A 27,216-nucleotide genomic window follows, 5' to 3' on the forward strand; every position below is an offset into this window, starting at 1 on the left:
TCAGTATTCATAAAAAGCAACAATGAGTCCTGTGGAACCTTAAAGACTAACAGGTGTATTGGAACATAAGCTTTCATGGGTGAATACCCACTTCGTCAGATGCATGCTCACCCATGAAAGCTTATGCTCCAATACACCTGTTAGTCTTTAAGGTGCCACAGGACTCATAGTCTGGATCTGTAAAAAGCAACAAACACGGCTACCCCTCTGATACTCTCAGTATTCGGTAAAGCAGAAATTCTTCTTTCACGTATGTGCCACACCATGCATGGTACAGTCAGAGGTTTCATGTCCAGCACCTTACTTTGCTCAGCACACCACCCATAAGCATTATCTGCCAACATCTGTAGACTGAAACCTGTTCTTCTCTCATCATCTTGAGAAGCTCCCAAAATAAACAAATGAGAAGCTTTGCATCTCTGAGAACTGGAATAGTCTTGAATGAAAGTGTCCCCGTGGAATCCATCACAGAACAGTCTGAGTGAGAAGCCTGCATGGGGTTGCAAGATAGTTAATAGGCATTAACTATTTCGAGGCCATTCATATCTCTCTGGCATTTGGAGTTACCTCCGCAGATTTAAAAATCAAATGAAAATAGATTCTGTGATCAAAGTTGTCAGCAAATTTCACTATACCCCAAATCTGGCCCCCACTGTCACTGCAGCAGGAAAGGGGAGATTTGGGTGGTGGGAGCTGTGCAGGTAATTTACTCAGCCCCTTTATGGAGTCCAGCTCTGAGTGGCCTCCAAACATGGCAGTGCACAGGAGAGTTAGTGAGAGCTGGAAGCAGATATTTCTTTTACGTGAGGATTCTTCCTTCCAACCAATGAACTACACAGAATGTGCTATGTAGTCCAGTTAACGTGACTGTGAGAATTTCTAATTTTGCCTTGATTTCTAAGCATTTACATTTGTAACCTTAATGTTTCATTCAAGTGATTTTTTTTATCCATACTGAGAGGGTAACCAACTGATCGCTTTCTACCTTTCCCATAATTTGTTTTGATGTTATGAAATAACCATTCAAATGCTTAAGTAGATTTTTTTTCTCATTGCTTTTGCAATAATAGATGATCAATGATAAAATTATCCAGTGTGAATGTGTGTATAATATATATGTGTGTGATTTCATAGCATCAGTTTACTACTATTGCATACATCTCATGCTTAATGAGTGTATCATATAAAGACCACTGAGCCATCCTCCTGCGGATTACTGCACCTCTTGGGAATACAGACAACAAAGAACAGAGAGTAAGTAGATTAGCTCTGGCCTCAGCTTTTCCTCAACTGAATGTGTCATAGATTGAACTAACTGCCACAAGACTTCAGTTTTCTCCTGGGGACTGTGTAGTAGACGCAGCTCAGGGCACACTATTAATTGCTTGTGAACTGTCCTAAGGTCAGTGTTTGTGAGGCTACTGTAGCAAATCCCATTCATTATCTCTATGGACTGGATGAGCATACAGATTCAAATGAGTCTCGTTTAAGTGTGTCACTGGCTGTACCTGCAGCACTTACATGAAAGTAGTAATACTGTGCGTGATAAATGTAATGTGTTTTCAATGGCTAGCTGTTGCCTAAGAAGATAAACATTATTTCTGTGACAGTTCCTAAGCAAACTAATTTTAGATAGAAGCTCTAACAGACTGGTATTGATTTCTTCTGCATTCGGATTCAGAATCACAGAGCATGTGTTTGACAAACAGAAAGATAGATACATGCATTTTGCTGGAGTGCTCATAAGAATTCAACAGCAACAAGAAACTATTATACTGACAGCATGGGAGTCACCAGCTGCCTGCATGTTAGTGTAATTTTGCACCTGCTGCATTGGTTAGGTTCAAGTATTGGGTCAGTGGGTTGCACAGGTGGGTAGTGACTTCAGTGAGGTTATATTGCTTAAAGTGAGAGCAGAACTTAGCCCAAAAGGTTTAAATTATTTATTTATTTGTACCTATCATATTTTTGAGCTGCAGATACAGAGGTTAAATGCAAGCGATGATCAAAATGTAACAATGCAGTAGCAAAGGAGAGAGTCTTAAGTAACCTTCTCAGTCCCAAAACGGATTTCAGAGTGGCAGGTTAACACTCTGAATCTGAATTAAAGTACAAAATTGAGGTGTTAAACCAAGCAACCATTGATTCCAAGGAAACAAAAGAGGTAAAGAGATTAAATGAATAAATTAATTGAAACAGGTTATTTAGGATGCCCAGCTCTCTTCATGGGGTGAATTTAATGATATGGGGCCAGATTGCCTGTTTCAGAGGGTAAATCGAGGGAGTGATCTTCAGGGGAAGGAAACACCAGAAGGTTCTCCTGAGTTGCTGCACTTGGGTGAGATTCTTTGACCACCCACCCCGCCCCCAACTCCACTGGGGATTCTGTTCAAAGTGGAGGAGGGGCCACACAGGGGTAGTACACACGGGGACTGTATTGCTCTGTATTGCTCAATCCACATCTAAACTGTTCAGGTCCTCTATGGTCATGCCCCCAGGCCATGTGGATACTGGGACCTGCAAAGAGCCTTCTGGGTAGAGGGAATGCTACAACAGAAGTCCCTCATCACTGCCCCCATTTCCGCCACCACTCGCATCCCACTTCCGCACATGCAGGCAGAGATCCATGTTTAGGGGTTCCTCTCTGCATGCAGATCCTGGAGACGCAATTGAGCTCACAGAAGGTGACACTTTCCAAAGTGCCTACAGTTAATTGAAAATCCTATGTATAACGTAGGCAATTTTGAAAATGTGACTTAGTCTCCTAAGCCATTTATGTGTTTTTGAAAATATAACCATAGTGCTTAAGCATTCATTACCAGATTGGCTCACTTACTCTCTAAAAAACAAAAGGTATGTTTTGAATGTAGTAAGAGATATAACCAGAGATGCAGACACACTGAGTGAAATCTTGGCCCCATTGAAGTCAACAGCAGAACTGTGATTTCAATGGGGATGAGATTTCACTTGAGTCTCTACCTAGAATGTTCTTGAATAAAGCTGAAGCACACGTTTTTGCAAAGGGACTTTAGGGTGCATTTTTCAAAAGTGTTAAGCCAACACTTAATGTTTTGGTAAGGCTGGTCAAACTCATTTATATTTTTAAAGAAAAAAGTCTGTGAAATTTCATACACAAATTTCCGCAGGTCCACTTCTCATGTTTAAGCCCTTCATTTTGTTTGTTTGTTTCTCTGAGCATCCCAAATGTGTTTCATAGATTAGTTGGCTCAGTTCACTCCTAGCTTAAAACATCTTGATTTTACAAGTCTACGCACTTGAAATTTTGCATGAAAGTTTCCATGGTAACAGTAGCAGTTCTCTATAAGTAAAAATGAGGAGGAGGATGATAATAATTATCTACCTTTTTAAAGTGCTCTGAGATCTGAAAAATATTATTTTAAGAGCAAAGTATTCTTTCACATTCATTCCAAATTAATTTACTTGGGTCTTAACACACATTGGAAAAGAAGTTTTGTTTTTAAACCTCGTGCGTTCCTCTTACTTCATATTAACACTATTTTAGTTTAAAGCAAAAAGAAAGGTGAATGAATGTAAAGAGGATAATTTCCTGTGCAGTTCTTTAAAAAGAAAGTTGAAAGCATTTTTAGTTTTTTATCTGGAGCTCTAGATCTATTACTTCGTTGGTGCTATGAAAAGTATCAAAAATGGCTTGTTGCTTTTTAATGTATTTCCAGAGTTTCTCCTGTCTAAATGTATGAAGAAGAAATAGTTCTTTGAGTTAGCAAAATTAGTACAAATGCTTTCAAAAAGACTTGTAAACTATTTGCACCATTCCCAGAGAGACAGTAAAATGTATCTTTAATCTTTTATGGGTTATGCATTTTCCCACTTAAATGATAAGATACATAGTTAAAAATGCTAGTACCAATTCTCTTGGGGAATTCTTCATAAATATTCATGTCTATTTGGAATGAATGTCTGTCACAGTTTTTTACAATCTAATCTTAGCCCTGTTATTTCTTTTAAACCTCTCGTGCTTCATTCTACATGTTTACCGTATTGACAGGTGTGTCCTCAACACTTTTGTTTCAGTTGTTTAAACAATGTGATATCTTTGACATGTTCCAGTCTTAGGCATTCATTTATATTTGTCTGTATTTTACTGAAACTCCATGGGCCCCTGAGAAGTGTTGAGTACCCATAACTCCGGTTGTGTTGAGGTGCTCAGCATTTCTCCAAATGTGACTCCATGTTATTGAGCCACATTCTATTCTGCAACCAAGCTCCAACTGGTGCCGGGGAGAAAGATGTATGACAGGTAGCTGATTAAGGCACTCTATTCTTGAATGTTGGTCTGTGCTTGCTTTGACCCTGGGAAGAGTTAGGGCAGCCACAGGTCTGCTCTAATATATACTTCTGGCATAGTAAATCCCATGCCAGTGAAGAAAAGGGCTGGTCTAGGGCTTCCTATGGAGATACTGGGGGAAAGGAGACAGTTGCAAGTCACCAGTACCCCAGAAAATATCTTAAATTAAAAAGAGCCAAATCATGGGGAGGAGGTGGATTGTCTGTTTGGAGTGGAGCTGTAAGAATGTTCTGGGTAGTTGTCATGTTTGCACAAAGCTTTTAAATGTTTCAGATTTGCAAGAGACTGGGATTTGTAGATGTACTTATAATGAATATGGCTCTCCTTCATTTGTTCTCCATGCTGTATTCTCTTGTATTATTTGAAAGTTGTTATCATTAAACATGCTTAAGACTAAGGGAAAACATGAATTAAATAATTTCACTCAAGACCAGTGAAAATATCTGAGAATGTGTATGTGTGTGTACAGACATTTAATCAAATGTTTCTGATAAATATTTAATGTAGGATTAGTAAAGCATTTCACAATCACTTGTTAAATGGCGATTCAGAATTAATGCTTGTGGAAAGGTGATTTACGTCGTAGCAGATAGTTCTAATTGACACTTTAATCAAAATTACTCGGGCAGTAAGTGCATAACTACATTTTTGTTAATTTATTGCATTTAAAAACAATTAGTTAGCTAACTCTGTATAAAGTGACTAAGCCAAGATAATCAGCTATCAATAGATTATTTGATATAGCACCTAGGAATGTTCCATCATCCAGATTTCTGGAGTAACTAAGCACTCCTATAAACCTGTTATGGTTCAGAGAGTGGGGGGTGTCTAGTGCCATAGAATTAATGATTTCTATGTCTTCATTACAAAATATGTTTGAATTCTACATGGTGTAAAGGCACGAAAGATGCATTTTATTTGTGGAAAGAGAGAGATGGAAACTGATCAACACTGTATATAGGCCGGACACCATTTCCATTGAACCAAGCCCCTGTATTACTCCATTTTAATACTTCCACTGAAAAGTTATGATAAGAAAATGGGGCCTGATTCAATGCCCACTGAAGTCAATAGAAGTTTTTGCGCATTGTATCAGGCCAATAAACTTTTATTTATTTCAGAGCAAACGTTGTTACATATATATTGCATTATATATCTAAGTGTTGCTCTGTAAGTGCCTCTCCCTGTATTTTTGGGTGTCTCAGTCACAGTTTATTCAGCATCTTCCCTCTTTTAGTCCTAACCACAGTGTTTCATGAGACACAAATGCAAATACCATTGGGGCATCATGCCTAAATATAACAACTGTGAGATTAAACAAGAAACTAGTGGGACCTAGGGAACTTATTTGGGGACCATCATGTATTTGAAATATAGTAAGAACCAAGAACCCAAGTCTGGGTCCAAAACTCGAACTGAATTCCCTTTACTAAGGTTTAAAAGTTCAGGTCCCAAATTCTGCAGTATTTGTTTAAATAAAGCTCCCATTGAAGTCAATAGGGTTTTACGTTTTACCTGAATAAAGATCTTTAGGATCAAGGTCCCGATATCTATTTTTCAAGTGCAAACATCACAACTTGTACCGTAATTGTCTTTTCAAATGAAAAAAAAGTGGCACTATGGAGCTTACATGGCACAGAGAACCTGGTCTATTGCAAGCTTGTGCAAATTCCATGCTAAATAAAGATAATGTACTGCTAAGTCACCTTGGAAATGTAATACCAGCTCCAGAGTTTGCCTAGATGATGTACCCAGACGTAATTCCAAAGATGTGTATTGAAAGTCATTGAATTGAACAAATGGCTAATGACTATGTCCACAGTGTTGGAATGAGACACTGCCTGATGTCCATACCTGTCTGGGATTGGGACAAAGCCTGAATGAGATTAAACTAATTTCAGTTAGTTTATATAATCAGTTAATTGGCTCCTCGGATAAAAGGAGAAAAAAGGGTAGAATTGTGAGAGGTAGAGGCTTGTCTGATAAGTAGATCTAGGACTTAAATTCTCATCGAGTATTTTCCAGAGCCCCAGGGTTTGGGGCTTCAGCCCTGTGAGAGGCGCCTGAGCTCCCACGGGTTTTAACATATTTACTGGAGCTCTGTTCTGGACAGCTCCAGCTTTATGTAAGCCCTGGGTAGACATGTCTATGACAGACAGGGAAGGAGAAGTTGTTCTACGAGGAAAGATTTTCAGATATGTAAACAGTTTTGTGTACCTTAATCTTTGGGTGTACCTATCAAGCCTTTCCAAAGTATTTGACTAGGTAAGTGTATGAAAGCTAAACATTAATTTGAAAAGCACAATCTGAAGTGTGTAATGACCAGAAAACAAGATTGCGAGCAAGGGGATGCTCATCTTTCTTCCCTTAATTTAAAAAAAAAATGCTAAAAGGTAGCAAGTAATGGGCCAGTATGGGAGAGCTGAACAACTAAAGGTGCTAAAACATGGCTTTGTAAAGAAGTGTTTCCCTGCATCTGGACTACAAGATTGAACCCTATTAGAGTTGTCACTTACGATACCCTCTTGGCTTAGAATTTGTCCACTGTCCATCATTTCCTCAAAAACACTTTAGCATTTTAATGCATAAAGATTAGGGCTGTCGATTAATCGCAGTTAACTCTCACAATTAACTCAAAAAATTAACTGCAATTAAAAAAATTAATCACGATTAATCACACTGTTAAACAACAGAATACCAATTGAAATTTATTAAATATTTTTGGATATTTTTCTACATTTTCAAATATATTGATTTCTATTACAACACAGGATACAAAGTGTACAGTGCTCACTTAATATTATTTTTATTACAAATATTTGCACTGTAAAAATGATAAACAAAAGAAATAGTATTTTTCAATTAACCTCATAAAAGTACTGTAGTGCACTCTCTTTATCATGAAAGTGTAACTTACAAATGTAGATTTTTTTGTTACATAACTGCACTCAAAAACAAAACAATGTAAAACTTTAGAGCCTACAAGTCCACTCAGTCCTACTTCTTGTTCAGCCAATTGCTGAGACAAACAGGTTTGTTTACATTTACTGGAGATAATGCTGCCTGCTTCTTATTTACAATGTCACCTGAAATTCAGAACAGGCATTCTCATGGCACTTTTGTAGCTGACATTGCAAGGTATTTACGTGCCAGATATGCTAAACATTCATATGCTCCTTCATGCTTCTGCCACCATTCCAGAGGACATGCTTCCATGCTGATGAGGGTCATTAAAAAAAATTGTGACTGAACTCCTTGGGGGAGAATTGTATGTCTCCTGTTCTGTTTTACCCACATCCTGCCATATATTTCATGTTATAGCAGTCTTGGATGATGACCCAGCATATGTTCATTTTAAGAACACTTTCACAGCAGATTTGACAAAACGCAGAGAAGGTACCACTGTGAAATTTCTAAGGATAGATATACAGCACTTGACCCAAGGTTTAAGAATCTTCCAAAAATCTGAGAGGGATGAGGTGTGGAGCATGCTTTCAGATGTCTTAAAAGAGCAACACTCCAATGCGGAAACTACAGAACCTGAACCACCAAAAAAGAAAATCAACCTTTTGCTGGTGGCATCTGACTCATGATGACGAAAATGAACATGCATCAGTCTGCTCTGCTTTGGATTGTTATCAAGCAGAACCAGTCATCAGCATGGACACGTCTTCTGGAATAGTGGTTGAAGCATGAAGGGACATATGAATCTTTAGCTCATCTGGCACATAAATATCTTGCGATGCTAGCTATAACAGTGCCATGCAAACTCCGGTTCTCACTTTCAGGTGACGTAAACAAGACTTGGGCAGCATTATCTCCTGCACATTGTAACCAAACTTGTTTGTCTGAGCGATTGGCTGAAGTAGGACTGAGTGGACTTGCACGTTCTAAAGTTTTACATTGTTTTATTTTTGAATGCTGTTATTTTTTGTACATTTGTAAGTTTAACTTTCATTGTAAAGAGATTGCACTACAGTACTTGTATTAGATTAATTGTTTTTTACAGTGCAAATATTTGTAATAAAAATAAATATAAATATAAAGTGAGCACTGTACACTTTGTATTCTGTGTTGTAATTGAAATCTATATATTTGAAAATGTAGAAAACATCTAAAAATATTTAAATAAATGGTATTCTATAATTGTTTAACAGTGTGATTAATTGTGATTTTTTTTTAATTGCTCGACAGCCCTAATAAAGATGCCTTCAAGAAGATGGAGGGTTGTATAATTAAGGCACTGGACTGGGACTCAGAAGGGCTATTTTCCATTTCCTGTCTCTTGTACCATCCTCTTCTGTGACCTAGTGCATTTAAATCTCTCCTTGCCTCAAGCAGAGATAATAATACTTCTCTACCACACTACTGTTGTGAAGATGAATTCATTGTTTGGGAGGTGCTCAGATAGACAAGCTATTTTAAAAAAGTAGCTTTAAAAATGTGATGTATCAACATAAATTATTCCACTGTAATGAATCATTTCCTTTCTCCTTCCATCCTGTTTTAGTTGTTAATTAATTACTCTGATAACATACCAAACACTAAGGAACATTTTCCATATTTTTACTTCAGTTAAATCAGGAGCTTTTATTTAATTAATTGTCCCTGCTGATAGCATTAACATCCACACAGCCAGCTTGAGGGGACATAGCGGGGTGTTGAGCTCATATAATTTATTGTAGCCAAGCTGCAGATGGAATCTTCAGAGCTGGGAGAGGATTTCTTGGAAGACTCGTCTGCCATAACTAGAAGGACAACATGTCCTGACCTGAAGGGTTAGAAGTGGGTGTGATGGGATGTCACCTGATGTACTGAGGTTTAACTAAGCCTCTCCTGCTCAGCCAGCCTGGGTTCCCTCTCCCTGCTTTGCTGAATTAGGCTCTCTGGCCTCTTGCAGGTGCACACACACCTCGCTGCAGACACAGAATGAAGTCAGCTCTGTGTGAGAGGGCTCCCCCAGCTCACCCCTTTTGGAAGACAAACCCAAAATAATAATGTCATGCACTGTACCGGTACAGCGCAAGCTCATAAAATTCGCCCTCTTCCTCAATGTGAAGAGAGAGATGCATGATTTCCTCCCCCTCCGCCCCATTAGAAATTGCACAAACTGGGTTTAATAATAAACAAAACAAATTTTATTAACTATAAAAGGCTGATTTGAAGTGGTTCAAGGGATAGCAAACAGAACAAAGCAGATTACTAAGCAAATGAAACAAAAGCTGCAAACTAAGCTTGACATACTAGATAGGTAACATAAGAACATAAGAGAAAAGCCCGTGGTCAAACCACCCCCTCATCTAGCCCCAGTATCTGTCTACCGACAGTGGCCAATGCCAGCCCCTGAGGGAGTGAATCTAACAGGCAATGATCAATCTTCTCTCTCTCTGCCCATCCCATCTCCCCTCTGACAGAGGCTAGGGACAGGACACCATTCCATCCCTGGCTAATAGCATTTATTATGGACTTAGCCCATGAATTTTATCAATCCCTTTTAAACATTGTTATAGTCCTAGCCTTCACAACCTCCTCAGGTAAGGAGTTCCACAAGTTGACTGTGTAGGATACAAATTAGCAAATTCCTGAATGATAAACAGGCTGGCACATTCTTAAGGCACAAGTTGCCTTGGCTTTCCCAGGTTTTCATACACAGGTTTAAGATCTTAGCCTGGGACCATCACTTCTCACAGTTCATTCTTTGTTCCTCAAGTGTTTTCAGGTGTGTTTTTGTAGGGGGAGTGAGGACTTCTCATGTTGTCATTGTCCCTCTTTTATATCTTCTCCCCACTTGCTGGAAAGCTTTTTTGCTGTGACTGGGTCAAATAGTTCCCATTGTGCAGTGTAGGAACTTCTTAGAGCGGCTGAAGTGGTTCCCACCCCCCCACACTCGGTCAGGAGACACACTGATTAAGCGCCGACCAGGTGTTTACCACTGGAATACGCAATGCATTGAGCACCAATCAGGGTGATAGCCATTTATGGACTAGGGAGGGGGCGAGGAGTTGGATTGAGTTAGTACATGCGCATAATAGGATGATTTATGTAACCCATTATAATAAAAGGACGTGGAAAACCCCCGCTTGGGGCGCTCCACTGGAACAGACTGACGGACTTGGCTTCATTTATTGCTACAGTGCAGAGCTATATCTGAGAGGTTTCTATTGCACATAGTTCCTGGGATAATCCTTATGCTTGTGTGCATTTCTTCAATAAGTCACTAACACTGTTTGGCCTCATCCAGCGTAGCACATTTGGACTACAGAGACATGATCAATATTCACAGCTTCAGATACAAAAATGATGATACATGCATACAAATTGGATAATCACATTCATGAAACCATTGCTTTTCCAATGATACCTTACATGCGCCATCTTGCATAAAGTACATCTCAGTTATGTCATATCCATATCATAAACATATTTTCATAAAGAATATGGAGTGTAACGTCACAGTGGGGCTTTGGTCTCATCTGATAATGTGGCCTATGTCTAGGACTGCAGAAGTGTACAGGAGAAACATATATAGGAGATGTGTGCTGTCCGCTACCCATGTTTTATCTCTACCTGTCATTCATATTTAATTATACACAAGCAAGTGATTAACATGTTATAGGTGCTATCAATGGAACTGCTACGATGGGACCCTAAACTTTAAAGAATGTAAATAATGGCCAAAAGGAGGGACATTGCTCAAATTAGTGATAAATCAACTTATTTATTACTTGTATTTCTGTCACACCAAGGAGCCACCGTCTTGGACCAGGACCCCATTATGCTAGGTGCTGTACAAACAGAGAACAAAAAAGACATTCCCTGCCCTGAGGAGTTTACAATCTAAATATCAGACAAGAGACAACAGCTGGATACAGACAGATGGCACAAGCAAACAATGAGTAACACTGGTCAGCATGCTGGCCAGTATGGGAATGATGTCCCCCATAGGAGACTAAATTGTGTAGGGAATGAGAAATGAGTTTCTATTTAATTTGTAGGTGGTGATTCCACTTCTCAAATCATGGATCTCAGGGGATCTGCCATAGGCAAAGGCAATTCAAGCAGAAGCCTATTCCCTCCATGCTACTGCCTGACCGTTGTTCCCTGGGTCCCTACCACCTCTGGACACCCTGGCTTCTTTTAGGACTCTCCCAACCTACATCTGCCCCTAAAAGTCTTTCTTGGTGCCTTGGTGACACAGTGTTTGGAAGGGGAAATGTTTATTGTACTGCAGAATGTATCTTCAATCATTTATACTGCTGTGTTCAGTGGGTTGGAAGTGGAGGGAGCTGAGATCATCAGGCACTATTTGGTTCCCCCAAACCTGGGATTCCATGGAGCCCCACAAAGGGGACTAGTACATGCAGAATTCCCACTTTGTATGGCCTTAAGCTGGTGTCTGCAGGCACAGGCTTCTTTCTGTGCACTCAGATGGAGGGTGCCTGGGGGTCTATGACTCTGACTGGCCTTGAGATCCATGCCTCAGATCCATTTTCTGTACAAATCCAGGCACTTCGCTTCCCAGGCCAATGGAAACTGATAGCATTTCAGAGGCCTCTCACCTGTTCCCCCATGAGAGGAACGTGTCAACTATTGCTTTTTGAGGCAATCCCCACCAACCAGTCCATGGAGGAATGGATACTGCAGAATGCAGAAGATTTTTGTAGCATTAACTTTAACGGAGACTATATTGGGGTGCCAGAAAGTTACCCGCAGTCATCTATGCTAAGCAGTTGTAAGCTTCAAGCTTTTGGTGTAGTGGTACCCTTACTTGCAAATGTGCAGGGTAAAAAGGAGAAGGAGACTGGGCATATTTGTTACAAGGTGATTTAAGCACAGTCCTCATCATGCTAATGAGCTGCTTAGCTATGTGTTCCCTTTTAGGCCTTCTAATTAACGTTACTAAACTAGCAGCCACACAAAAGGGCTCTCATTAGTAAAATTAGGGTCCTCTTGCACTCCCGGTCCAGCCCATTGCTATTTACTATGTGCACTGTGATGTCTAAAGCCCTTGGAAGGAGTTACACATCCTGCTTCCCTTGCTGGAGGGAAGGTTGTGAAGGAAATATTCACTACACATGAACAATAAGGGTATAAATGATTTTTACAACACTAGTTTCATGCATTTTCACTGTTGCAGGTGAGGCTGTGTCTGCACTTCTGTTATAATCCTCATTTTTGAGCAATTTATAAATTGTTAAAGAAACCTGTGATTGCCTCCCAAACAATGGCTGGGATGCAAGACAGTTCCCGTGTACAGTAGGGTTTTGTATTCACATATTATTGACAGGGCTTTTTTCTCTGTAGACCTCACTTAATTAGATAATTACACAGTAAACTGCAATGGCTACTTGAATTCCAGCAGAGGAATGAGTGAGCTTTCCTGCAGAGATGATTGCTCCAATTCAGGTTAGCAGCACATTGGCAGGACATTGCTCAGAACCTGGCTGTGCTTTCTCTTCAGTGGGTACACTTATTTGTTCCTTATTTATATCCAGGCTGTCAATCCAGCACTTTTTAGGCCAGCCTCTGAGTGACTGTTCTGAAGAAAGAGACTTCCCCTTTTTGTGCTTCTCTGCAGGAGCCATAGTCCCATTCTCTATACAGTCACAGAACCTCAAAGGGTGTTAGCCCCATCCCCAAAAGAAAGGGAGAAGGTGGACAGTCAGTGCCCTTTCCCAGTAGAGCTGACTGGGTACAGAAAGGGAAACACACTACATCATCCTATGCAGGGCTCCCTGCACACTCCAGGGAGCTATGGGACATACTGTGCCTTCTAGCTGGTGGGGCAGCGCAATGAGGCATCTACTCCGCACATGGCCTGAACAGGTACAATAGGCCAATTAACCTTATAGGCTGCACCTGGAGGAGAGCCAGCGACTGATAAGGCCTAATTAATGAAGAAGCCCAGCTGGGCAGGGGTAGGCTGATCTTATGTAAAGCCAGTTAAGTTGAAAGCAGAAAGGGGCTGCAGGGAGGAGCTCTGTAGTCACTCCCTAGAGAGGAGCAGAGTTGGCTATGTGTAAGGAGTTCTAAGGGGAAGGTAGGCCCTGGGATCCTTCCTTGGACTACAGATGCTGGCAAGAAGCTGAGAGGAGTGAAGTAGCCATGGGTAGTGGAAGAAGCTCCAGGGGTAATTCAGAGGTGGGCCAGAAGAGAGGTAGGAAGGAGACCAGGGAAACGGAAACAGGGTCAGACCATGGTTGCTGGGCATAGGGTCCCTGGGCTGAAAGCTGGAGCAATGAGTGGGTCCATGTTCCCCTACCAATAACTAGGAAAGTGTCACAGACTTGGAAGTGAAGAAGGTGACTGTCTGAGACTGCAGATAGACAGTTTGCCAAGTGGGACATTGATACCCCAGAAAGAGAGGACTGTAGTAACCTGGCCAGAGGACTGAGTCATGAAGAAAGAGCACCCCAAAAAGACGGACCATGAAGAGAACAACCAAAAGCGGAGGTGCTACAGTGCTGAGTGTACTCCATTATAGGCAGTGAAACTGCACCACTTACCAGTATGAGCCACTGCATAAATTACACAGTCTGGCTCTTTATGAGCAATAAGGTCTTGATCCAGCAAAGACTAAAGCACGTGCTTATCTTCAAGCAGTTTACTAGTCCTGTTGACACTGAAGAGAGTATTCAATGCTAGACTTCAAGCACACACTTGAATTCTTTGCTGAAGAGGGCCTAATCGATTTTTTAAAAAGCATTATGTAAAGATAAGCAATAATTAAGGGTTTGGGGGCTTAATAACAATTTAAGATTGTTAAAACCCTTAATGTGGCAATATATAAAGCCAAATAATGTCTCGTTTTAAAAAGTAATTATGCCCTAATATCAAGATCTTGTTGCTCTAAAGGACTAAATAGAAATGGAAAAGGGAATTTTGTTCCACAATGTGGAATTCTTATTCAGAATGAGTGGAGGATGTGAAGTACAGGTATGTGTGAAAGTCTGACTTCCTTTTCCCACTTCTCTGAGACATCATTGTGTCATTAGACTATCAGTTCAATACATCGGAGTTACAGATGTACTAAACATAAAGAATTTAAGATGAACCAAACTTTAAAGCCCTGAAAGCAGTGGATTGTCACTGAGGAGCCGTCAGGTATAAGTCAGATACACAGTTCTAGGGCACCTGTCTTCAAAGCACATGATGAGAGCAGCACCATGCATTTCATTGCCTCTGTTATGTCAAGTGCAAGATCGTATGTAGTGTAGTTGTAGCCACGTCGATCCCAGGATATTAGTGAGACAAGGTGGGTGAGATAATACCTTTTTTTGGACCAGCTTCTGTAGGTCCTGAAGAAGAGCTCTGTGTGGCTCGAAAGCTTGTCTCTCTCACCAACAGAAATTGGTCCAATAAAACACATTTCCTCTCCAACTTTGTCTTTGTAAGTGCAGGACAGGTCTTCCACCAGAGGGTGGCCAACAGCGCTCAGGGCACAGAGAAATCTACAACTCAGCTGGATGAGGAAACACTTGCATCAGCCAACAGCTGCTTTTTTGTCTGTCTTCTCTCTGCATTAACTTGCGTAATAGATTTGAATTTTTGATGGAGTCCATGGCTGAGAAAAGGGCAAGGCCTCCCTGCCCTTCTGCTGGCATTATAGGTTATCTCCTGCCAACTCAATATTTTAAGGTTTTCTTTTAATATAAAATAAACATATATCTAAGTAGGGCCTAGTGTGGGCTGTAAGCACAGTCTCCAAGAACTGAACAAACAAATCAAAAGGAAAAGCTAATAGCTGCCCCTCACTTTAAGTAGAAATAAAAATATAAATGTCTAGGATAAAAAGGTTACAGGTCAGATTATTTACATTTTAACCACAGGTAAAACAAAAATGACTTCATGGTATTCCTTTGTTTCATTAAGGAACCCACACTTAACCTATATTACTTTAATATAGTTAAGCATCCATGTGTGAGGGACAATATGTATCCATAATATGCCATTGATATGCAGGAAGTAGACCACTGATTGATATATATTTTTCTTTGACAATGCCTCATTAGCAACAGTCAGAATAACAGCATTAGCCTTTGAACCTGTTACGCTTATTGCTAAATCTATGCAAGGCCTGTGGAAAGTCCATATTTGACAGTTATAGTATAGCTAGATCTCTGTTCCATTCTTTGAGATCAGAAGGCCCACAGTTCCAAATATAGTACCTCCCTTGTGGATTAATTATCATGAAATTACTCATATGGAATTCTACACCAGAGCTTTGGGGACAGTGGCTGAGCAGAGATAAAGGTTTCCCATGAGCTTCCTTTGCACTTTGAGAGAAATGCTGCAATGGCAAAGGATGTTTTATTTATAGCAACTCAGTGGAGAGAGGAGAGGAGAGCAGATTCTAAGGCTTAGATGACTGATAATGTCTTCATTTTAACAAAGCGTTCCCATTCAATTGTGTTACAGTAACGGTACTTCAGACAGACACACAAGAAGGGAAACTGCATTCAACAGTCCACAACATAGGCCTCTGCTGAGTAAAAGTACTTTTTGAAATCTGGCCCAAGAGAAAGCTCGGAGGATTATATTTTCAGAAGTGAAAGGAAATTAGGCATTTAGAGAGGGGAGCACCAATATTCAGAAATGAAACTCTTGGTATATCACAGAATTATAGAATATCGGGGTTGGAAGAGACCTCAGGAGCTTATCTAGTCCAACCCCCTGCTCAAAGCAGGACCAATCCTCAACTAAATCATCCCTGCCAGGGCTTTGTCAAGCCTGACCTTAAAAAAACTCTAATGAAGGTCCCTAGGTAACCCATTCCAGTGCTTCACCAGCCTCCTCGTGAAAAAGTTTTTTCCTAATATCCAACCTAGACCTCCCCCACTGCAACTTGAGACCGTTACTCCTTGTTTTGTCATCTGGTACCACTGAGAACAACCTAGATCCATCCTCTTTGGAACTCCTTTTTAGGTAGTTGAAAGCAGCTATCAAATCCCCCCTCATTCTTCTCTTCTGCAGACTAAACAATCCCAGTTCCCTCGCCTCTCTTCATAAGTCATGTGCTCCAGACCCCTAATCATTTTTGTTGCCCTCCACTGGACTCTCTCCAATTTTTCCATACCCTTCTTGTAGTATGGGGCCCAAAACTGGACACAGTACTCCAGATGAGGCCTCACCAATGTCAAATAGAGGGGAATGATCACATCCCTTGATCTGCTGGCAATGCCCCTGCTTATACAGCCCAAAATGCTGTTAGCCTTCTTGGCAACAAGGGCATAATGTTGACTCATATCCAGCTTCTCATCCACTGTAACCCCTAGGTCCTTTTCTGCAGAACTGCTTCCTAGCCAGTCCGTCCCTAGTCTGTAGCAGTGCCTGGGATTCTTCCATCCTAAATGCAGGATTCTGTACTTGTCCTTGTTGAACCTTATCAGATTTCTTTTGGCCCAATCCTCTAATTTGTCTAGGTCCCTCTGTATCCTATCGCTACCCTCCAGTGTATCTACCACTCCTCCCACTTTAGTGTCAGCTGCAAACTTGCTGAGAGTACAGTCCACGCCATCCTCCAGATCATTAATGAAGATATTGAACAAAACTGGCCTCAAGACTGACCCCTGGGGCACTCCTCTTGATACCAGCTGCCAACTAGACATGGAGCTATTGATCACTACCTGTTGAGCCCAATGATCTAGCCAGCTTTCTATCCACCTTATAGTCCATTCATCCAGCCCATACTTCTTTAACTTGCTGGCAAGAATACTGTGGGAGACCGTATCAAAAGCTTTGCTAAAGTCCAGGAATAACACACACACTGCTTTCCCCTCATCCACAGAGCCAGTTATGTCATCATAGAAGGCAATTAGGTTAGTCAGACATGATTTGCCCTTGGTGAATCCATGCTGACTGTTCCTGATCACTTTCCTCTCCTCTAAGTGCTTCTGAATGGATTCCTTGAGGACCTGCTCCATGATTTTTCCAGGGACTGAGGTGAGGCTGACTGGCCTGTAGTTCCCCTGATCCTCCTCCTTCCCTTTTAAAAAAAAAAGGGCACTACATTAGCTTTTTTCCAGTCATCCGGGACCTCCTCCGATTGCCATGAGTTTTCAAAGATAATAGCCAATGGCTCTGCAATTACATCCACCAACTCCTTTAGCACCCTCGGATGCAGTGCATCTGGCCCCACGGACTTGTGCTCATCCAGCTTTTCTAAATAGTCCTGAACCACTTTTTTCTTCACAGAGGGCTGGTCACCTCCTCCCCATGCTGTGCTGCCCATTCTGGGAGCTGACCTTGTTCGTGAAGACGGAGGCAAAAAAAGCATTGAGTACACTAGCTTTTTCCACATTCTCTGTCACTAAGTTGCCTCCCTCATTCAGTAAGGAGCCCTCACTTTCCTTGACTTTCTTCTTGTTGCTAACATACCTGAAAAAACCCTTCTCGTTACTCTTAACATCTCTTGCTAGCTGCAACTCCAAGCCTTCCTGATTTCACTCCTGCATGCCTAAGCAATAGTTTTATACTCCGCCCTGATCATTTGTCCAAACTTCTTGTAAGCAGTTTTTTTGTGTTTAAGATCAGCAAGGATTTCACTGTTAAGCCAAACTGGTTGCCTGCCATATTTACTATTCTTCCTACACATCGGGATGGTTTGTTCCTGCAATCTCAATAAGGAGTCTTTAAAATACAGCCAGCTCTCCTGGACTCCTTTCCCCCTCACGTTATTCTCCCAGGGGATCCTGCCCATCAGTTCCCTGAGGGAGTCAAAGTCTGTTTTTCTGAAGTCCAGGGTCCGTATTCTGCTGTTCTCCTTTCTTCCTTGTATCAGGATCCTGAACTTGACCATCTCATGGTCACTGCCTCCCAGGTTCCCATCCACTTTTGCTTCCCCTACTAATTCTTCCCTGTTTGTGGGCAGCAGGTCAAGAAGAGCTCTTGTAGTGGCAGTCTCCAGACTACCAACCAAATTAGGGCCCATTGAAGACAACGGGAATAAATGGGCACTAGATCAGACCCTTAATGTTTAAAGTATATGTATGAGTAGGGCCCTACCAAATTGACCGCCATGAAAAACGTCATGAAATCTGGTCTCCCTCCATGAAAGTTGGTCTTTTGTGTGCTTTTACAGGGGAGATTTCACAGGGGAGACCAGTGTTTCTCAAATTGGGGGTTCTGACCAAAAAGGGAGTTGCAGGGGGGGTCACAAGGTTATTTTAGGGGTGTCGTGGTATTGCCATCCTTACTTCTGTGCTGTCTTCAGAGCTGGGCAGCTGGAGAGCGGCAGCTGTTGCCCGAGCACTCAGCTCTGAAGGCAGTGCCCCACCAGCAGCAGCAGAGAAGTAAGGGTGGCAATACCATACCATGCCACTCTTACTTCTGCGGTGCTTCCTTCAGAGCTGGATGGCCAGAGTGTGGTGGCTGCTGACTGAGGGCCCAGCTCTGTAAGCAGCAGCACAGAAGTAAGAGTGGCAATACCATACCGTGTCATCTTTACTTCTGTGCTGCTGCTGGTGGTGGCTTTGCCTTCAGAGCTGGGCTCCTGGCCAGCAGCCGCAGCTCTCCAGCTCTGAAGGCAGCACCGCCGCGAGCACCAGCGCAGAAGTAAGGGTAGCAGTATCACAACCCCTGCTAAAATAACCTTGCCACTCCACACACACACACACACACAACTCCTTTTTGGGTCAGGACCTCTACAATTACAGCACCATGATATTTCAGATTTAAATAGCTGAAATCATGAAATTTATGATTTTTAAAATCTGATGACTGTGAAATTGACCAAAATGGGCCATGAATTTGGTAGGGCCCTATGTAAGAGAGAATTTGGTGGGGCAGTGTACTATCATTCGAGTTACCCACCTGGTATTGATCAGACTTCAGGGTCAGGGCCCTAGCTGGAACAGAAAAGCAAAGTAGAATTTTATATTAACGTACATCATTATTATAAAGTAGTGTTAATACCTGGGTGAGACATGGTATTCCTAAATATATTGTACTACTGTCCTTAAAGAAGAAATTTAGAAGAAAGGATTGTACTGGTTCTGTGCCATAAGGAGCAGTAGAAGAACCTCCAGTTTAATTTCCATCGCTTGAGAAGAATATATAATCTATTGTTACAGCTTTAATCTGGTTAGTGCCTCCACAAAACAATAGATACAGATATGGGGGGAAATGAGGCAGAGAGATGAAGTGACTTGCTCAAGGTCAACCAGCAGGCCAATGGAAGAGCCAGCAATAGCTCTCAGGCCACCAGAGTCCCAGTCCAGTGCTCTTTCCACTAGACTGCCTTCCTCTATAAGATTAATTAGGATCTTAGAATCTTGCATTTAATGTTTCATTTAGTGAGTTTAAAGATGCTGAATTCTGGAGGGAAGGGTTCAATACAGTGACACTCAAGGTTCTTATATTGTATGTGTCAAGAAGAAAAAGAAGCATAATTTAAAATGACAGGAATGGGTGGAGATACCAGCTGAAAGGTTGCCCGGGCATTTAGACTGGAGTCTGGAAAAATAAATTTCACTTTGAGACATGGATGTGAGTCCCTGTGTATCCTAAAGAATAATGATGTAAAGAATAATGATGAACTTTATGTAAAATAAATAAGTAGATATAGAAATGGGGCCAAGCTGCTCAAACTACAAGTAACTGAACCTAGTTAGAGCTGGATAGAAAATACAGTTCAACAGCAACATAATGTCAGAAGTACTGAGTACCTAACCCTACAAATCCTATTGAAGGCAGTGGGAGCTGCAGGTGCTTAGTGCCTTCAAAAATCACGCCATTTTTAGTTGGGATCCTAATGTGGATTTAGGAATTTCAGTTGCATCCACGTTTGAACATGTTGGCTTAAAAGAATAAAGTAACCCCAAATGAGAAGAATGCAAACTCTCCTAGAGAAAGATAAAGTAAATGAAGAAGACTCCTCCAGGACTGCTGTAGCACTACCCAGTAACCCCAGGAGAGGACTCCTAAAGCTAAAACATAGAATCATAGAAATGTAGGGCAGGAAGGGACTTTTCCAATTTGTCCCTCTATGCTCAAGCAGGACTGATATACCTAGACCACCCCTGACAGGTGCTTGTCTAACCTATTCTTAAAAACCTCTAGTGATGGGGATTCTACAACCTCCCCTGGAAGCCTAGTCCAGTCCTTAACTAACCTGATAGTTAGAAAGTTTTTCCTAATATCCAACCTAAATCCTCCTTGCTGCAGATTAAATCATGTACTTCTTTTCCTACCTTCAGTGGACACGGACAAAACAATTGATCACCATCCTCTTTATTACATCCCTCAACATATTCGTAGACTATCAGGTCCCCTCCTAAGTTTCCTTTTCTCAAGACTAAACATGCCAGTTTTTTACACATTTCCTCATAGGTCAGATTTTCCAAACCTTTTATCATTTTTTGTTGCTTTTCTCTGGACTCTCTCCAATTTGTCCCTATGCTTCTGAAAGTGAGAGACCCAGAACTGTGCACAGTATTCCAGCTGAGGCTAAGTAGAGCAGAACAATTGCCTCCCATGTCTACATACAATGTTCCTGTTAATTCACCACAGAATATTAACCTTTTTTGCATCGCATAGATTCTGAGGCTAGTAATGGACCATTCAGGAGACAGAGGCAGAGGAAAGGATCATTGGGGCAGGGGAAGCTGCGAAACCGCCCCAACACACACCCACTTCCACACGTAATGCAGCTGTCACAACTGCAGGTAAAGCAGTAGGTAGCTCTTTGAAAGCTCTCTGCTTTCCCTGCTGCTGTTGTGGCCACTATTGCAGATGAAGTTGGGAGTGGTTCTCATATAAAGGGTCGCAGGCTCAAGTAGTAGCTGAGTTAACTTTTTTTTCTTTTCTGCACCTGTGACATTCAGCTCAGCTTCCTGTGGCACTGTTTGACTTCTTACAATAAATAGCTTTCCAACAGGGGGCACTAGACTATGATTATGTTTAGGAACTTAGAGAACTTGTTTTTCCAGGAAGTGCTTGATGAGAAAGAACAGCCTATGTGGAGCAGGAATAAAGCCTGAATGTTGCACTGTCTTGGGTCTTTTTCTTTTATGCTTGAATGCTGAATAGGACTCCTTCCAACCCCTTAGCTGCATATAGCCTTCTGGGGAGCAAAATAAATGTGGAGGGGGATTGGAGCTACCAGAGAGGAGGACAGTTGGAAACACATAATTAAAAAAGCAAAGCAAAAGAGAAGCAAGAAAATGAAAAAAAAAACACTGAAAAGACAATAGGGATGGCGAGGGAGGGTGGAAAGAGAAACAATAGCAATCATGTGAGGGGACATGAGAAGGGCCATCATCTAACAATACATTTTAAGCAATGTGGAGTTTTCTTTAAACAGCATTGATGTGCTATAAACTGGCTACAGAGCAAGAGTGTATTATTTGTGATTTAAGTTCATTCTGCAGTTCTTCAGCAGGCAGAAATTCTAATATTTTCGTATGTAGGCAGGAAGGCTGCACCATTAGCTAAGATCATCATCCCAAATACAGCTGACTTCATCCTGGAGAATAACTGCCATGTGAACACACTCAACTTTGGCTTGGAATATATTTCCATAATATCTTTGTGTTTAACCTCTCAAAGGTGCTAGATAAACTGAAGCCATATCCAAGATTCTCATGTGGTTTCTGGAGGCAATGTTGTACTTCACTGATGCATTTACAATTGTCTGTCTTCGCAGGAGCAAATGAAATCAACAGAGCAATTCCAGACTCTGATAGGCTTCTCTGATATCCAAGGATCCCTTGACTGAACAAACATAGTGGAGACCCATTATAATAATCTCTGTTAAATGAGTCTTCAGGAAACACTACCGTATAATGAAAGTGCAGCTGAGCACATCACAATCAACATGGCAAAGCATCAGAGAGCAACCAACAGGGCATTCCTTTCCCAAATAATGTAACTTAGCAAAGCTAAACTTAACTACTTTGAACACCTGATGCTGTAGAGTAGCAGATGTGCTGATGAGTGAAGTTCTCTATAACATGCATAGGAACCAACATATAAATGTAATGCATTGAATGAAAGCTAGCTTGACAATATTGAGAGGCATAAAAACAATCATTTAGGGAACCAGTTACTTGTGTACTATGTTTTTGGGAGAGAACATGTTTTCTGTTTGTTTGTTTAGGGTGGTAGCTTTAAATAAAAAGATCAGCCCATTTCTCCACTGCCTTGAGCCACCTTGTGGTGAGTCAGACATCCTTGGTTCTAGTGTTGGTTTGGCCCTTGACCTGCTGTGTGACTTTATGTAAGACCAGGTTTACCCTGCAGACTTATATCCGTATAACTAGTTATATCGCCCTGCCCCCCGGTGTAGACAACGCTGTGTCGGCGGGAGAGCTGTTGACATAGCTATTGCCTCTCGCAGGTGTGGGTTAACTATGCCAGTGGGGAAGCTCACCCATTACACTAATTAGGTGTCTGGATCCTGGAGAAGATGCACATGTAAGTGAGGTGGTGGCCTTGGAGGGAATAGGGGTTAGGTGGGAGGGGGCAGTGGGATGAGAAGAGGGGGTGGGGGGAATTTGGGCGGTGCAGGGCTGCGGTGGCCAAAGAGGTGACTTTCCCCAGCTCCAGGGCTGCGGCTGCCAGGGAGAGGTGGCCCTCCTTCCCAGCCTCAGCTCTGTGGCTGCTGTAGCGGGGGAGAGACCCCCACTCCTTCCCAGCCCCAGCTCAGGGGCTGCTGCGGCAGGGGAGAGAGGGCACATCCATTGCATTAGAAAGGTAAGACTACTGATACTACAATGAGTTACGTGCTTTTATTTGTAGAACAAAAAAAGTTAATTATTATTAAGTTTTTTTATGTAGCGCTTTTATCCAAAGCACTTTACAATAGTTAGCTAATGGTACAAACAACATTTGGAAAGATCATTAAGTGGTCCGCCAAGACCCGCAGCAATTTTCAGGTGGTCCGTGGGAAAAAAAAATTGAGAACCACTGACATAAAGATACCATCTAGCCTTATGGGAGGTTCTGTTGCTTAGGGCTTGTTTAAACACAAGAATTGTACTAATTAACTATACTGGTATAGTTAAAACTGTGCAATCACCCTGGTGTGGGTGCAATTATATTGATATAAAATGCTTTATGCAGCAATTCCTGCAAGGGAAAAGGAATACGGTATACTGGTAAAAGGCTCCTTTACACCAGTATAACTGCATCTACACAAGGCATGGACATAGACAACTGTGGCCTGGGGGTGGAGGGGCCCTAGCCGCCTCCAAAAAATTTTTTTTAGGATTACATTAATAAAGGAAATACTCTGTTTTTGGAACAGAAGCTCATTTCTCATTTTATTTGAAGTGGACACATTTAGTCATGCTCCAAAAGTACTCATTTAAAGACATTAATAGCTATTTTATTATTTAACTCAAGACCTCACAAATAAAAATAAGTTGTCCACACCCCTGCCAGAGGTTGTACAGGTATAACTATTGATAAAATATCATATAAAAATAATTATACTGGTACAAAAACTGTGAGTAGATCAGGCCTTGTGGTAAAGATGTTAGATGAGTTATGTTACCAGATTTATAAAAGCTGACTTCCTGCTGGAGGTTTGCCTATTACATATTAGAATCCCAATATGCTGAACAGCAGGTCAGTTTATAGCAAATTGGTGTTTGTAATAAGAATGGAATTGCAGTAGAGCTGTACTGACACCTAAAGGGAGAAAACATTACTGAACTGGGGGTTAGAAAAAAAATCTGTCTCTGAAAGATATAAGTGTTGGGTTTTTTTGAGGCAGAGAATGGGGGGCGGCGGCATTCAAATACTAAAAGTTCAACTTGTGCAAGTTTAACAAGAATTACATTGTTTTGCTATCACTAGTATGGGGAACCTTAGCCTGCATTGACAACAGGGAGCAATGAGTTCTAATCTCGGGAAAGTCACACCTCTATCAGCTGACAATATAGACTCACTCCACTGTTTTTTGTGGATTGAGACACAACTGTAGAAATTAGAGACAGAAAAGGCCTCTTAGTTCAGGATTATTGTCTGTATCTTATTTTCTCACAACTGCGTGGTCCAGCCTAAGTTAGAACGACTAAAGTCACAGGTCTGCTACCATTGCCGCTGGGAAACTTCTCTATAGACATAGATTTCCCTTCTCTCTATTCATAGATCATTAAATATGCCTCAAGATGACCATGTAGGAAATCTAATTAGTAAGACTCAGTAGTGATGACTTCACAGAGTCAGGACTCCATCCTGTGATGGTAATCAAAGTACATAAGGAGAAATGAATAAAAACTCTTTGCAGTAAGAAAACTACAGCACAAATTAATGGAGTCTGTTGTGAAAGGTAAAAAGATGATTGTAAGTTTAATTTTTTAATAAATAATACTGGATGAAACTTTTTTAGCTGGAAAAATTTGCAGATTCGGGTAAAACAGCAAATTTGTTTGAATTCACTGAGTCGTCTTGGTTAAAAAAAAACAGGAAAAATCAGTTTCATTTTGACAGTTTTGCAATGAATCTTTTTTAATTCAGACACTTTTGAATTTTACTTGAATGTTGTTTAAAAATAAATAAACCCTTCAAATGAAACATATCATTTGACACATGAAATTCAGTGAATCAAAAAATTCATTTTTTTGCCCTGAATCAAATGAACCTTCTTTTTTTGTTTAGTCAGGTAACCAAAAATTCAGTTATTTGCATAACCCTATTAATAAAATGCTAAGGAGGACAGAATCAGAATTTGTTCCCCCAAAATGTTTGCTTTTCCCACTGTAACTGGCCAGCTCTGGACACTAACTCATCTGGTGATCGATTCTCTCTGTTGGCTGTATTAATTGCTGGTTCTTAGACTTATGCATGGCTTGGCTGATTTCAGTGAGATGCAGAATTTATTTGATCTGGATCTTCATCTTTCTAGTACATGTATATAAGATCATAAATCAGCTGTGCAAATAAATCCTGAGTTTTTCTTCCTTCTTTCTCTTGCTTGACTGATGATATGTGCACGTATCCTATAGATATAATATGCCTGATTTTACAGGATTTCCTTCATTTTTAACCAAAGAAGGATGCAACTGGATTAGGATGTTTTTTAGATCTGATCTATCTTCACCTAGTACTGTATGTATTTTAAACAAAGATCTAGTGTGGCGTTTTGAAGACTGTAGTGTTGTCCTAACTGCTCCCACTGAATTCAATGGGAGCGTTACCATTGACTTTAATGGGAACAGAGTTAGTCTCATGCTTGAGTGCCTTTAAAAATTCCATGCAATTATGAGTAAATGTTCTACTTTAAATATTAAATGTAATTTTAAAATGTACTAATAGGACTGGTCAAATTTAATGTCACCCCTCCCCCCTTTTTTTTTGTTTGCTTGTTTTCCCAGCAGAAAACTGACAAAATGAAATTTTTAATGGGAAAATATCTATTTGCTCTTCAAAAAAAATTTTTTTTTCATTGGAAAATTTAAAAGCCTCCGTTTTGGGCAGCTAAATATTCAAAAAAATGAGGTTTTTGTTTTTTTCACACTTTCTAACCAGCTCTTTGATTAATATAATAATTTCAAAAGGTAGCAAAAACAAGGCAGCAATATGGTACCTGTGGATGAAAGAGTAGCCTTCATTAGAGAAATTAAGATTCTTGTGACCCAAAGTTAACAGCATTTATGGCTTAAATTTTGGAAATTAAAGAAGCGCAGTACCAGAGCCCTCTACATCAAAGATGTTACTAATGTCCATTCTAAATAGCAGATTTGGGTGCTTATAGGGGTAAATGAACACACACCTGGACCATTTGGAAAATTGGGATTAAAGTATTAAACACTCTTGAAGCAGCAATTGTGAAACAGAAAACCACATTATGAAGAATAACATAGGGGCTTGTGGGGTATCAAGACAACATTGTATAGAGATGGGCACAAAGCAGACCCTCCACTTTGAATCCCTTTGAATTTTGAGGTGCAGAAGCCCTCTGTATCCAAACCTAACCCCATCCTGCTTAAAACCAAAACTTTAAAAGATCTGGTGATGGGGTGTGTAGGGTTAATGTGGGCCTGAGTGGCCAGTTATGGTTTTTGTCTGCATGTGGAAGGAGAATCAGGTTAGTATAAAGCTAGGACGTTGAGAGTAGAAGAGGACTGTAGTGAGGGACTCTGCAGTCTCTTTCTGGTTGCAGAGAGGTGGGAAGAAAGACACCCAGAGGGTGAACAAGCCCTGGGATCCTAGGCCCGAAAGAAAGGTCAGTCCAGAGAAGTTATAGGGAAGAGAGCCTGAGAGAGGATGTGTAGAAGGAAGCCCAGGGAAACAGCAGCAAGGAGTAGGACTGTGCCGACCTTGGCTGCTGGTTATAGGGTTTTTGGGCTGGAACCAGTGCTTAATTTGTGCCAGGGCTGAGCCCTGGCACCTCTAGGCTTGGCAGTTCATAGCCCTGGTACCTCTGGGCTTGCTGCATCAGTTACGAATGTAAAAAAAATAAAATAAAATTACTTGAGCCTGGCATTTAATTGCTCGAGCCCCAGTACCTCTTTCATGACAAATTAAGTAGTGGCTGTAACCCAGTGTAGAGGGAGGGCCTGGTTCCCCTATTAGTGACGAGGAAAGTGGCACTGGACCTAGACTTAGAACAGAAGACTGAGACAGCATATGGATAGTTTGTCTGGTGGGACTTTGTTGCCCTGGAAGGGGAGGACAATAGCGACCCGGCTGGAGGACTGGGTCACAAAGAGGGAGCACCCAAGTCCCAGAAAGAGAGAGACCACAGAGCAAGTGACAGAAAGGGAGCACTAGACCAGATGAGAGCTATCTCCAAACCCAGCTATAAGGAGGCACAACTGCAGTGAGTGAACCTCATTACTCACCTTGTTTCTGGTTTAAATATGAATGCAGCCAAAATCTTATGAGAACATCCAGCTTCTTTCCTATCTGTGACTTTGCATATGTGCAAACCTCCTTCCCAG

The sequence above is a fragment of the Mauremys reevesii genome, linkage group 2 (assembly GCF_016161935.1).
Source record: "Mauremys reevesii isolate NIE-2019 linkage group 2, ASM1616193v1, whole genome shotgun sequence".
Lineage (NCBI taxonomy): Eukaryota > Metazoa > Chordata > Testudines > Geoemydidae > Mauremys > Mauremys reevesii.